Source organism: Ambystoma mexicanum, chromosome 10, assembly GCF_040938575.1.
Source record: "Ambystoma mexicanum isolate Mex_15411 chromosome 10, UKY_AmexF1_1, whole genome shotgun sequence".
In the NCBI taxonomy this organism is placed as follows: Eukaryota; Metazoa; Chordata; class Amphibia; order Caudata; family Ambystomatidae; genus Ambystoma; species Ambystoma mexicanum.
Window position 1 is genome coordinate 1309288034 of NC_090932.1, and position 11183 is coordinate 1309299216.

General features: G+C 40.3%; 1 long non-coding RNA gene across 1 annotated transcript in view; it reads left to right on the plus strand.

Moving 5' to 3' along the window:
• LOC138492296 (uncharacterized) overlaps window positions 1-4014 on the plus strand; it is a 62072-nt gene extending 58058 nt beyond the window's left edge. Inside the window, exon 5 of the long non-coding RNA XR_011276181.1 lies at window positions 1-4014. This exon is cut by the window's left edge and continues 2300 nt beyond it. This is a non-coding gene — a long non-coding RNA (uncharacterized lncRNA).
• Window positions 4015-11183: the final 7169 nt, after the last annotated feature.

Below are 11183 nucleotides of genomic sequence, written 5' to 3' on the forward strand. Positions count from 1 at the left end.
TGGGAGCCATCCCCCCTGTTGAGTGTTATGGGATCAGAATACATGATGCCTGCCGTCAAGGAGGCATTTCTTAAACGGTATACCGAGGCCAGAACACAGGTTTTTGATTTTAAGAGAGCTAAAACCTATTGTTGTGAAGATGTCAATATTTTGAGAACCGCCTTCAGTTTTTGAGACGGCATCATAGACCTGACCCGAAAGGTGCACACTATGCAGGACCTTGAAAACCCAGGGATGAAGATAAAATGTGTTACCTACGTCGATCCCTGTACATTTATCACCCTGGCTAGCATGTGTATGCATATATACAAACAACTGTTTCTAAAGGCTGAACCAATAGCCCTCATATCCCCAGACATGTACCACGGGAAACAAAAACGCTTTTCCACACCATCCATCCAGTGGCTAATGTATATGTCTGAGCAGATCAAGACACCTATACAATATGCACTGCGGGGAGGAGAGAAAAAGATCGGCCACTATTTTCTAGACGGGCATGTTTCTCTAAATGGGGAACAACAGTCCTATGAGTTTAAAAGATTTCTTTATCATGGCTGCCCACAATGCTATAAGAAAGATGACTATAACACCTTGACGGCTTGTACTTATGATCATCTATACAGAAGAACTCTTTTAAAAAAGAATTTTCTTGAGACCTGGGGCCTGCGCGTTGTTACGCTTTTGGAGCATGAGTGGGCAGAAATGTTGAAAAAAGATTCCGACTTAAAGATTTTTCTTAAACATACGAATTTACCAGAACCCCTAGAACCGCGTGACACTCTTTTTGGAGGTAGGACTAATGCAATCAAGGTCTATCACGAAACAGCCCCTGGTGAGAAGATACACTACTGCGACTTTACCAGCCTCTACCCCTTTGTCAACCATTCAAAACCCTACCCTTTAGGGCATCCGTGTATTATCTACAACATTTTTGGGGATATTAAGAAGTAGTTTGGTCTGATCAAATGCCAAGTGTACCCCCCTAAGAATCTTTATTTCCCGGTCCCCCCGCAGAGGATTTCTAGTTAGCTCAAGTTCCCTATATGTATGTCAAAACAGACTGCAAAATGCACACAAGCGATGAGGAACGCTCGATAACGGGTACCTGGTGTACCTTCGAGTTAGAAGTGGCCTTGCAGAAAGGGTATCGTCTGGGCAAGATTCACGAGATATGGCATTTTGATAACATCACGCTAGAACTCTTTTGTGAGTACATTCGTATGTTGCTGCGAATCAAACAGGAATCTTCAGGATACCATGAGGGTTGCGACTACCCCGCCACACGCCAGAAGTTTATAGATGAGTATTATGCACATCAGGGTATCCGTTCAAGACCAGAATTCCTCCAGAAGGCAACTAGCTACGCTGTGTTTAAATTCCTTATGGGGTAAGTTTGCTCAGAGAACAAATTTACCAAACACAGCTATTATAACCAATCCTGACAAGTTGACAGCCTTTCTTTTTGACACCGGTTATGACATTTCAAGCCTGCAGTTTATAGATGAGGAAACAGCGCACCTCCGTTGGAGGTACGCTGAGGAGTACCCAACATGTTCCAACAATATAAATATATTTATTGCGTGTTTCACAACCGCTCATGCCCGTCTGGAACTGTATACCATCATGGACGCGCTCCAGGAGCGGTGTTTTTACCACAACACTGATTCAGTAATTTTTGTTAGTGCCCCCGGGACGAAGGATTCCCTACTGGGTGATTATCCGGGTAATCTAACGAGCAAATTAGCTGCTGATGAGCACATTATAGAGTTTGTTTCTGCAGGGCCCAAAATATATTCCTATCGGACATCCTCAGGGGCAGTCTGTATGAAAGTAAAAGGCAACACTTTGAACGTCAGCAACAGCATGAAGATCAATTTTGACAGTTTGAAAGAGTTAGTGCGTGAGTACACTTTAAAAAACACGACCAAGACTATTGCGGTGCAGCAGCCGTCCACAGTGCGTGAGAAGAAGCGCTGGGAAATTAGTACACAGATGCCGCAGAAGACTTTGAGGGTGGTGTTTTATAAAAGGGTGATCACAAATGACTACAAAACATAACCATACGGCTACTGAAAAGCAAGCATTGCGCAAGATTGACACCCGATTTCAACACCCTTTTTCATGCATGTTAGCGGGGCCTTACAGCTGCAGTAAAAGCTATTTTATTAAACAGCTCCTATCCTAAAATTTTCTTGCTGGCAACCCTTGTATAATGAGCTGTCCTCTAAAATACTGCACCTGAAGTTTGTGGAGGGCTTACCAGATTCTCTGAATGATGACCGTTTGCTACCACCAAACCTTGTTAATATGATTATCATAGATGATCTTATGATGTAGGGTGGGCATAACTCAGAACTGGAAAAAGCATTCACGCAGTATTCACATCTTCATAACCTTAATATCTGCTACATTGTACAGAATGTATTGTACAAGGGCAAGGGCAACCATTCAATAACGCTAAACACCAGCGATATCATTCTGTTTAAGAACCCCATAGATAAACAACAACTCCCTGTTCTAGCGAGACAGATGTATCCGGGTAACAGCCAGTTTTTCATGGAGGCCGTTGAAGATGCTACCCAGAAACCTTATGGCTACTTATTGGTGGATTTAAAAACAAACACCTTAGAGGACTACCGATTGCGCACAGGTCTTTTCTATCCTGATTTACCAGCCGTTTACACACAAAAGGCCTCTAGAAAAACCTGATGAGGAGAAAAGCATCCCTCATTACTACCCGCGACCGCCCATCATGACGGCTCGTATACGTAGGAACTACGCTCTCCTTAAAATGCTGCTAACAGCACCACCACAACAACGCAAGGCCATTCTGTGCTCAGCTTCTAATGATTTAGCATCGGTTATAGCCGAGATTGCCTCCAACACCGTCAGGGGGAACGTTCTTCTCACCAACTGCCAGTTAGGAGTCTTAAAAAAGAAGAAGCTCATCCTCAAGAAACTGGGTAACAAGCGGGCCTCCCTAAAAGTTAAAAGAAAACTTTTAAAACAATCCAGACGTTTCATAGGATCGCTCCTAGGCCTTGCATTGCCTCTGATCACCAGGCTTCTAACGGGCGGTTAATGGAGCACAGTCAGAAGATGTATCTGGTTGACAAGCGTCAGCTGGACGGCCTGAGCACCCAAAACCATGAAGAACCTGATATTCGAAAATCAGCCACCCTGCAGTTCGATTCTGACCTGCAAGAGGTCCTACGGCATCATGATTTATCAGACTATGACAAGGTTACCCTCTATTCATCTGTTCTCCAAAAATACTTAACACACTTTAGACAAGCCTAAAATGAGAAGAATAAACTAACATTGTACATGCCCCCTGAAGAGCCCACAAGTCTCGGCACTACAAGCCCCGGACCCCCGTTTCAGACCCTCTGGTGTCGGAAATCCTGAACACCATTAATCCGTGCTATCGAAATAATGCTGAACTATTGTTGAACAAGAGGACCAGTGACCATGGGGTGGTACGCTGGAACACAAAGGGGGAGTTTGTATATAAAGGGGTGGCTGTCAAAGGTTCAAACGTCCATGACTTAGTTTGCAGCATTACCAATCCTCAGGCCTTTGGAAGACAGAAAAACCTAGAGGCTGGGATCTGTTCATGCAATCCGCGGCAGACTTAAATATCCCTGCTACTTTACTGGGAAATATGGGTCATCAGGAGCTGCTCGAGACCTTGAAAGACTCTGGTGTTAAAACCCCGACCAACGATGTCGATTCCCTGGATATTTCATTAAAGAAAAGAAAAAAGAAAAAGAAACCCAAACGCGAGGCCTGGTGTAGTGTGTAACTGTGTGTGTTTCTTAATTTTAAGAACCATGTTTAACCATTGTAATATGTATATGTATATGGGATTATGTAAATGTTTATAAGTATACCCCCTCCAGATTGATTAAACAATGGCGCTGTTTGTAATAAAATGTGTGTTTATGTAAATGCTTTTATATGTATACACCCTTAAAACTGTATAAACAAATGCTCTGTTTGTAGTAAAATACACTGAATATTTATACAAATAACCACACGTTTTGCATCTAATTATTTCAAGCATGTTTAGCACATTTTGTTTTTTTAAATATTAATTAAACAGTGCACAAGTAAGAAGGAGACCGCTGTTTAAAAGTACAAGATTTTTTTTATTTAGACCTGTACACATATCTACTGTTTAGTAACACGCTTACATTTCTGACAAAAACTATATACATTTACAGGGGGCCAGCGATATTTGCGCTTGTTCACAAAATCAGGAACCCTCCGATCATTTTGTCTGAGATCAAGAGAATAGGTTTGCATAACGGCCTGCAATGACTGTTTCTCAGACATTTTAGATACAAAGTAGCAAGCGTTTTGACCACATGTCAAGGTTTCAGAATGCTGCACCTGGGCTCTATTATAATCTAATACGGGTGCTATATGTTTAACATAGTCCAATAGAGCGCTGTCGTATATAGGGTGGCTTGGAAAGCACCCCAGACTATCAAAAACATTTATTGCACCAGTGTCTATAAACATAGCTATCCAATGTGTGCCTTCTTGATGCTGGGGATCTGTGTTCACCACAAAGCTGACGGGCCGCTCACCAGGTATATCCCTTGGAATGTTATCACACGAATACATGCCCCAGAATGTTTTCATAGCCTGTTTGTCTTTGCGCAGAAAATGCATGATCTGGTAGGTATCCATTACATATCGTACAGCACCTGCTGCTGATTGTTGAGTTCTATAACCAAGTCAAATAGAGCCATAATAATAAGATTCACAGTGCTTGGTAAATTTGCAGCAAACCATACCTCGATACGTAAATTACCATTCCTAATCAGATTATAACGGCCTGATGATGCATTATCGGGTCTCAAATCAAGGTGTAACTGCCGTCGTAGTCGTCACGCGGTATCACAAATCCTTTATCACGCATTTGCTTGCCGTTGATGGAGACTAGTCCCAGATACTCCCTAATCGTATTTTTGTGTTGAAAACTGGGGATGTAGGCTTTGGCAGGTATGATGACCCCATCCTTAAAAAGAGCAGCTCAGTTAATGCTGTAATGTTTAAAATTAAAAGGATTGCTCGCGTAATCCCTTGAAAAAGCGGTGTTATCCACAAAACCAATAACGATTATTTTAGGTAGCTGTTCCAGGAATAAGTTATCTTGACTGGTGACCCGACTGCCCACTGGTACACTGAAGATTTTCAAGGATGTCCTCTCCACAGGGTATTTCAAGTTAAATACTTGTAGAGCGTCAGCATTAGCGAGTCTGACCATAGGTGACACGTTGACCCTTTTAATGAATAAACTCGCTGATGCTATTACCAGTTTGTAGGCTTCTACATCCTCACTGTTAAGAGAGAAGGCGTCTTTATTTCAAGAGAGTTTAATTTTCAGATCAGCACCATTCACCATAAGTTTCTCCTGGAAAAACAGATCAGTGTGCAGATGCCCTAGTAAATCAAAATTTCTGCTAGCGGTCGCATACGTAGCTCTCTTTATAAAGCCCTTGTTGTTTCCATCTAGAGCATAATCCTCCATATGCCCCGCCGTGTACTTATAAAAAAGCCCTGCAGTGAGTTGTGTGTCCAACGTGTCATTGCTGTAGTTCATAATGCTTTATATGTACGATCTATAGGCGTACATATTGTCACTCTGTGTAATTATGCGATCCCCTAGAGTAATGTCCACATGGTTCAAAACGGTGGCCTCAGTGTAGGTAATCGTGGCAACCTTTGTGGCAGCTCCAATGGCTGTCCCATCCACTGTTGTTATTCTAAAGTTTAGGTAGAGTAATGTGTCATTCAGATCCAGGTACTTCTCTGTTGAGCCCGATATGTGAACTTGATGGGCGCGAAGGAAGATAGGGGCGCAACTTCCATGAAAAAACAGTTATTGATGCTCGTCTGTGTCAGGGTTACGACAAACAGGTCTAGTTCTGATTTCACACATTCCCCCGAGGCACAATGGATAAAGGCCATCTTTTAGAAAATATTGATGATGGGTCTGTTTTTATTTTGCTTGCCCTGTCTGTTCTTTGTCGTGCGTTTTCTCTTCTGAGCGGCTTTAGTTGTTCTTCATTTTTTATGCGGCTTCGGAAGCCCCCGTCTTTGCGAAGCACGTCCTTTTCTTTTTGCTGTGCTTTTACCCATGTAAACCAGGCCAGAACCCTCTTGTGCTGGTTGGTTGAAACGATTTGCGATGGAGGTTGTTGCAGTAGACACCACATCCTTAGGAATGTTTGTAGCAGCTGTTTTCATATGTGGCTTGGCTAATTCAAACCCTTTGTGCAGGAAGGGCATGGCTCTCCGAAAAAGACTTCTGAACATACTTCCTAGACCCTCACCATACATCACCAGGGCTCCTTGGAAGTAGGGCTGATTTCCATAACCAGCCTGTCTGCGGTAATAATCCCTATACGCGCGCGGCTCCCCGAAATTCTGCATGATTACCATGTTATAATTGTCTTTCTCCCATCTAGGGCGCATGTGAAGTTTCACTAGGACCTTCCCGTATTTAATTGAGACCAGATCACCCTGATCGTCACTTATCTGTATGTTGATGGTGTCAAAATGACACTTAGAAACAGGAATATAACCAGGTTTCATGTATTGTATATTAACAATGCCGTTATTTTCACCCTTGACTTGTGTGGTTCGCATTTGGGGGCTGTATGAGTCGCCAACCATTTGGTATTCTACTATATTGCTGTAGATCATGAGACTGTAAAATTCACCATCAATATCTGCACGTGTTCTGTCTATATTTTTATTATTTTTTACATGTTGAACTTTCCCTAACACCATAGCAAGTTTCCCGCTACATATAAACTCCACGGTTAGATCGGGCGAGCTTACAAATACTTTCTGCCTGGAGTTATTTAGAAACCGGTGTATATATGCACAGCGCTCAAAGCTTGCGATCGATTTGTTGATAGTATCTAGCATCGCTTGTATTGTGAGGTAAAAGATGTGAGGAAAACCCATGTGTGACAATTCAGCAGGATCTGCACGTTTGATGGTATATCATGAATCTTTTTTCAACATCTGACATATCCGCTGTATTGCTCCAGATTGATAATTTGGGAGTAAACAATCATGAGCATCCTGCTGAGGGTCTTTGCATTCATCCCCTTCACACCATCATTAATAGTCACGCTTCAAACATGTTTTCCCACGTATGGGGGTACTGAATCTCCATCAGTCCCGCTTCCCACAGACCTTGTAAATTAACGGGTTTAGCCAACTTAACAGAATAATTTGATATATCGTTGTTGGGGAATGTATCTAAAGAGGTGTTATTGGGTAAGGCGATATAAAAGCTGTTGTTTACCATCTTCTTCTCAGGGAGCTCCTCTGCTTTTTATATCCTCTAGAGATGCCGCGTTGACCCAACGCGTAAGGTTGTTTTCTTGATCTTCTCCGATAACCTGTCGGCATACAAGTTTCTCCACACGTCTAATGAGTTTTCAGACGTTACAGCCTTTGTAGTCATTTTAATAGACTGATGATAGCTGTCATTACACACATCTATAAAAGTCTGTAAATATCCACATAGCGATGCTTATTATAGGCTGTGAAATATCTCCATAGTTTACATTTCAGCATTCTATTAAAGCATTCAACAACCGCTGCTTTAACCTCCATGTGTGTTATAAAATGATGCACGCCATGTTTATTTTAGAAGGTTTTCGAGGGGTCTATTTAAAAACTCCTTACCGGCATCAGTTTGTAATTTGACAGGTACTCGTCCCTTGCTGAAGATATGCTTGAAAGCAGCTGTCAATCTTGCACCAGTCTTATCCATCAAGACCTCTGCAAAAGCATATTTTGATAAAACATCTATCACCATCAGGATGTACCGTGTACCATCGTCTGCTTTTCAAAAGGACAAACGTCCACAAGGTCAGACTGCCACTACTGGTCATTGGAGAATCCCACAGTCATTCTTCTTTTAAAACGTTTTCTAGCATTTTAATGAAGGGTATATGTCTCCTGACCAGATACATCAACAAAACAGAAAAACTGATTTTCTGTCCATACTTTGGTGACTAGTAAAGCAAAATGTTTCTTCAAAATTTCTTGCAGAAAGAATTCCCCACCTTGGAGCACAAGTGGGAGAGGAATGTGTATTCAAAACAATGCAATTTTATTATTCACATACAAATATTTTTCACAAGCTTAAAAACTGACAAACAATGTCACAGATAAGAGAGACAAATATGTCACAATTCATAAAAAAAGGGTAGGACAAACAAATCAAGGGATCAAACAATACTTTCAATGGGGTAGGAAAACAGGACAAAAGATATATTGTGGTCACAGTTTCACCAAACACCATTTAAAAAAACACAGGTGTTTTAATTGAATTTAGCATCCTTTTATAGATTGCATCATACATTCCTGTTTAAACCAAAAAAGCATAAACACAAGACTTATTTTCTTCCAGTCTTTTGAGATAGTCGACATGTTTCGGCCACGTTCTTAATGGGACACTATCTCTATAGGGCCTTTTTCAGATAGTTCTAACGGCCATCTTCAGGACAAAAATATTTCTTATATCATTGCATAAGTCTTCTATTCCCCCTGGTGTCAAGTTGATCACACTACAAATAACATAAAAAACACAGTGTTATAACTTTATGATTCATGGCGTGATTGACTTATTCAATGTTACGGAAGAATTCAGTGTGTTAAGTTAACACAGCACTAATTGTCGGTAACTAATTCAGGACAATTTCTCACCAGTCTATACTGTTCCATGGGTACTGGACATGAGGACCTTCATATTAATGAAAAGGTTTTGTGGGATTACATCAATATTCCCTAGTAGTTATCTCTTTTAATAATCACTGTTTCATGTTAATGAGCCGGATTATTACCAATCCTAACGGTTCTGCATGGTTTTTGGAGAAATCATCAATTTCTGAAGGTACGTTATTCACATTTACCTTAAAATAAACTTTAAGCGTTCTCACTGAAAATATTGGTTATCAGGGTCCTATTTATGTGGCTTTCACTTCCTTTTGGCACAACACTTGGGTTCTGTGACCTGTGGGCAGAAGGGACAAACATATCACCAGAAGTCGCTTTAGATCTAAAGGGGATATTTTAGAGCATATTGGGTACATATTCGAAAAACAAAATGTCTCGAAAAGGAAAAGTTATTTTAGGAAGCAAAACTTCCTCTCGTTTTCATGTATGGTTACCCTTCCATAGTTATTTTCTCATAATGAGTTTAAATTTTTAGTTTGCTGTTCCATTATCTATATGTTCGTATTCTATTTCTTTTAGGAAAGTGTGTCACTCTGTTCTACCAATATTAACAGTGTGGCAGATAAAAAACACACTTACTTTTCCCCAGTGGTTGGAGCAGGAAAAAACTGTGCGGTTCTTTACACGATATCTGACTTTTTTCACTAATTTCTGCCGGAGAAAAAAAGTGAGGCAGGGCATTATAATCACAATTATACTTAGCAATTTTCATGCCTACATTTTCGCATTACATAGCTTTAGCTTGTTGCTTATAGGCTAACGTTTGTTATGCCATTCGGGATGTGCGACTTGGTGAATTAAAGATCTCTCTGTGTAGAGAACAGCTTTTTCGTGAAACTCGAATTCCACAATTGCGTGGTTTTTGTAACCTATCTTTCACACTAGTATGAATCATTTTCAATTTGCTTACTGCATGGTTGTTGCTGTCTAGAGAAAGAGGAGAGTCTGCTTCTATAGATCGTTCCTCCTGGAGGAGTCTTCACTTCGACACCAATGTGTTTTCCAAAACGAACGCCGTTGTTATGGGGAAGTCTTTTTATAGTGTCCTGTTCACGTGATTATTTTGTGCTGATCACTTGATCAAGCCGCCATCTTTGGTGTCTTAACATTGCTTCGGCGGTCATCTTGTAGCGGACAAATGACTCTTTTCTTTTTACAGTTATTTGAAAAAAAAACATTTTTAAAGATCGTTATTAATTCTATATCGGCCATATTTGGACTTTTATAGCTGTGTGACACGAATGTGCTCCACATATTCAAAAATCCACATCTTTGTTATTTGTTATTTGCTATTCTAGGTCATCCACTGTCCAGCAAATGGACATTAATATGGTGGCAGCCATGTGTAAATCATGCATTATTTTCTTAGTTTTCAAGAGGATCACATTTTAGAGGACCTTATGCACTTCCAAATAAACACAAGGACAAAAAGACCCTGATGTCTGATATACCATAGCTCGGTGCATTTTGATTTCTAGAAGATCAATCTCTTCTCAATCTCTTCTTTTTGTTTTTTGGCTTCCTCAACTGTGGTGTCAATTATCAGGATAAGATCATCTCTAGAACATTTATTGCCAACTGCACAAAATGTTCCTTTGAATTTAGGATTATCTGTGAACACCCGTGGTACATTTCTAATTTGTAGACCATCTGGGATAATTCCTGCTTTTAGGTAGGCCAACATCATTTGGCCATGCGACTCTGTTCTAACACTGTGTTTTTTATGTTATTTGTAGTGTGATCAAATTCACACCAGGGGGAATAGAAGACATATGAAATGATATAAGAAATATTTTTGTCCTGAAGATGGCCGTTAGAACTATCTGAAAAAGACACTAGAGATAGTGTCCCATTAAGAAGTTGGCCAAAACATGTCGACTATCTCATAAGACTAGAAGAAATAAGTCTTGTGTTTATGCTTTTTTTGGTTTAAACAGGAATGTATGATGAGATCTACAAAAGGATGCTAAATTCAATTAAAATACCTGTGTTTTTTTAATGGTGTTTGGTGAAACTGTGATGACAGTGCAACACCAAAATATATCTTTTGTCCTGTTTTCCTACCCTATTGAATGGACTGTTTGATTCCTTGATTTGTTTGTCTTACCCTTTTTTTATCAATTGTGACATATTTGTCTCTCTTATCTGTGACATAATTGTTTGTCAGTTCTTAAGCTTGTGAAAAATATTTTTATGTGAATAATAAAATTGCATTGTTTTGAATACACATTCCTGTCCCACTTGTGCTCCATAGCAGGGAATTCTTTCTGCAAGAAATTTTGAAGAAACATTTTCCTTTACCAGTCACCAAAGTATGGACAAACAGGGGGAAATCAGTTTTTCTGTTTTGTTGATGATTTGTAATTTTCCCTTTCAAAAACGGATTCCCAGACAACAAAAAACAGGGA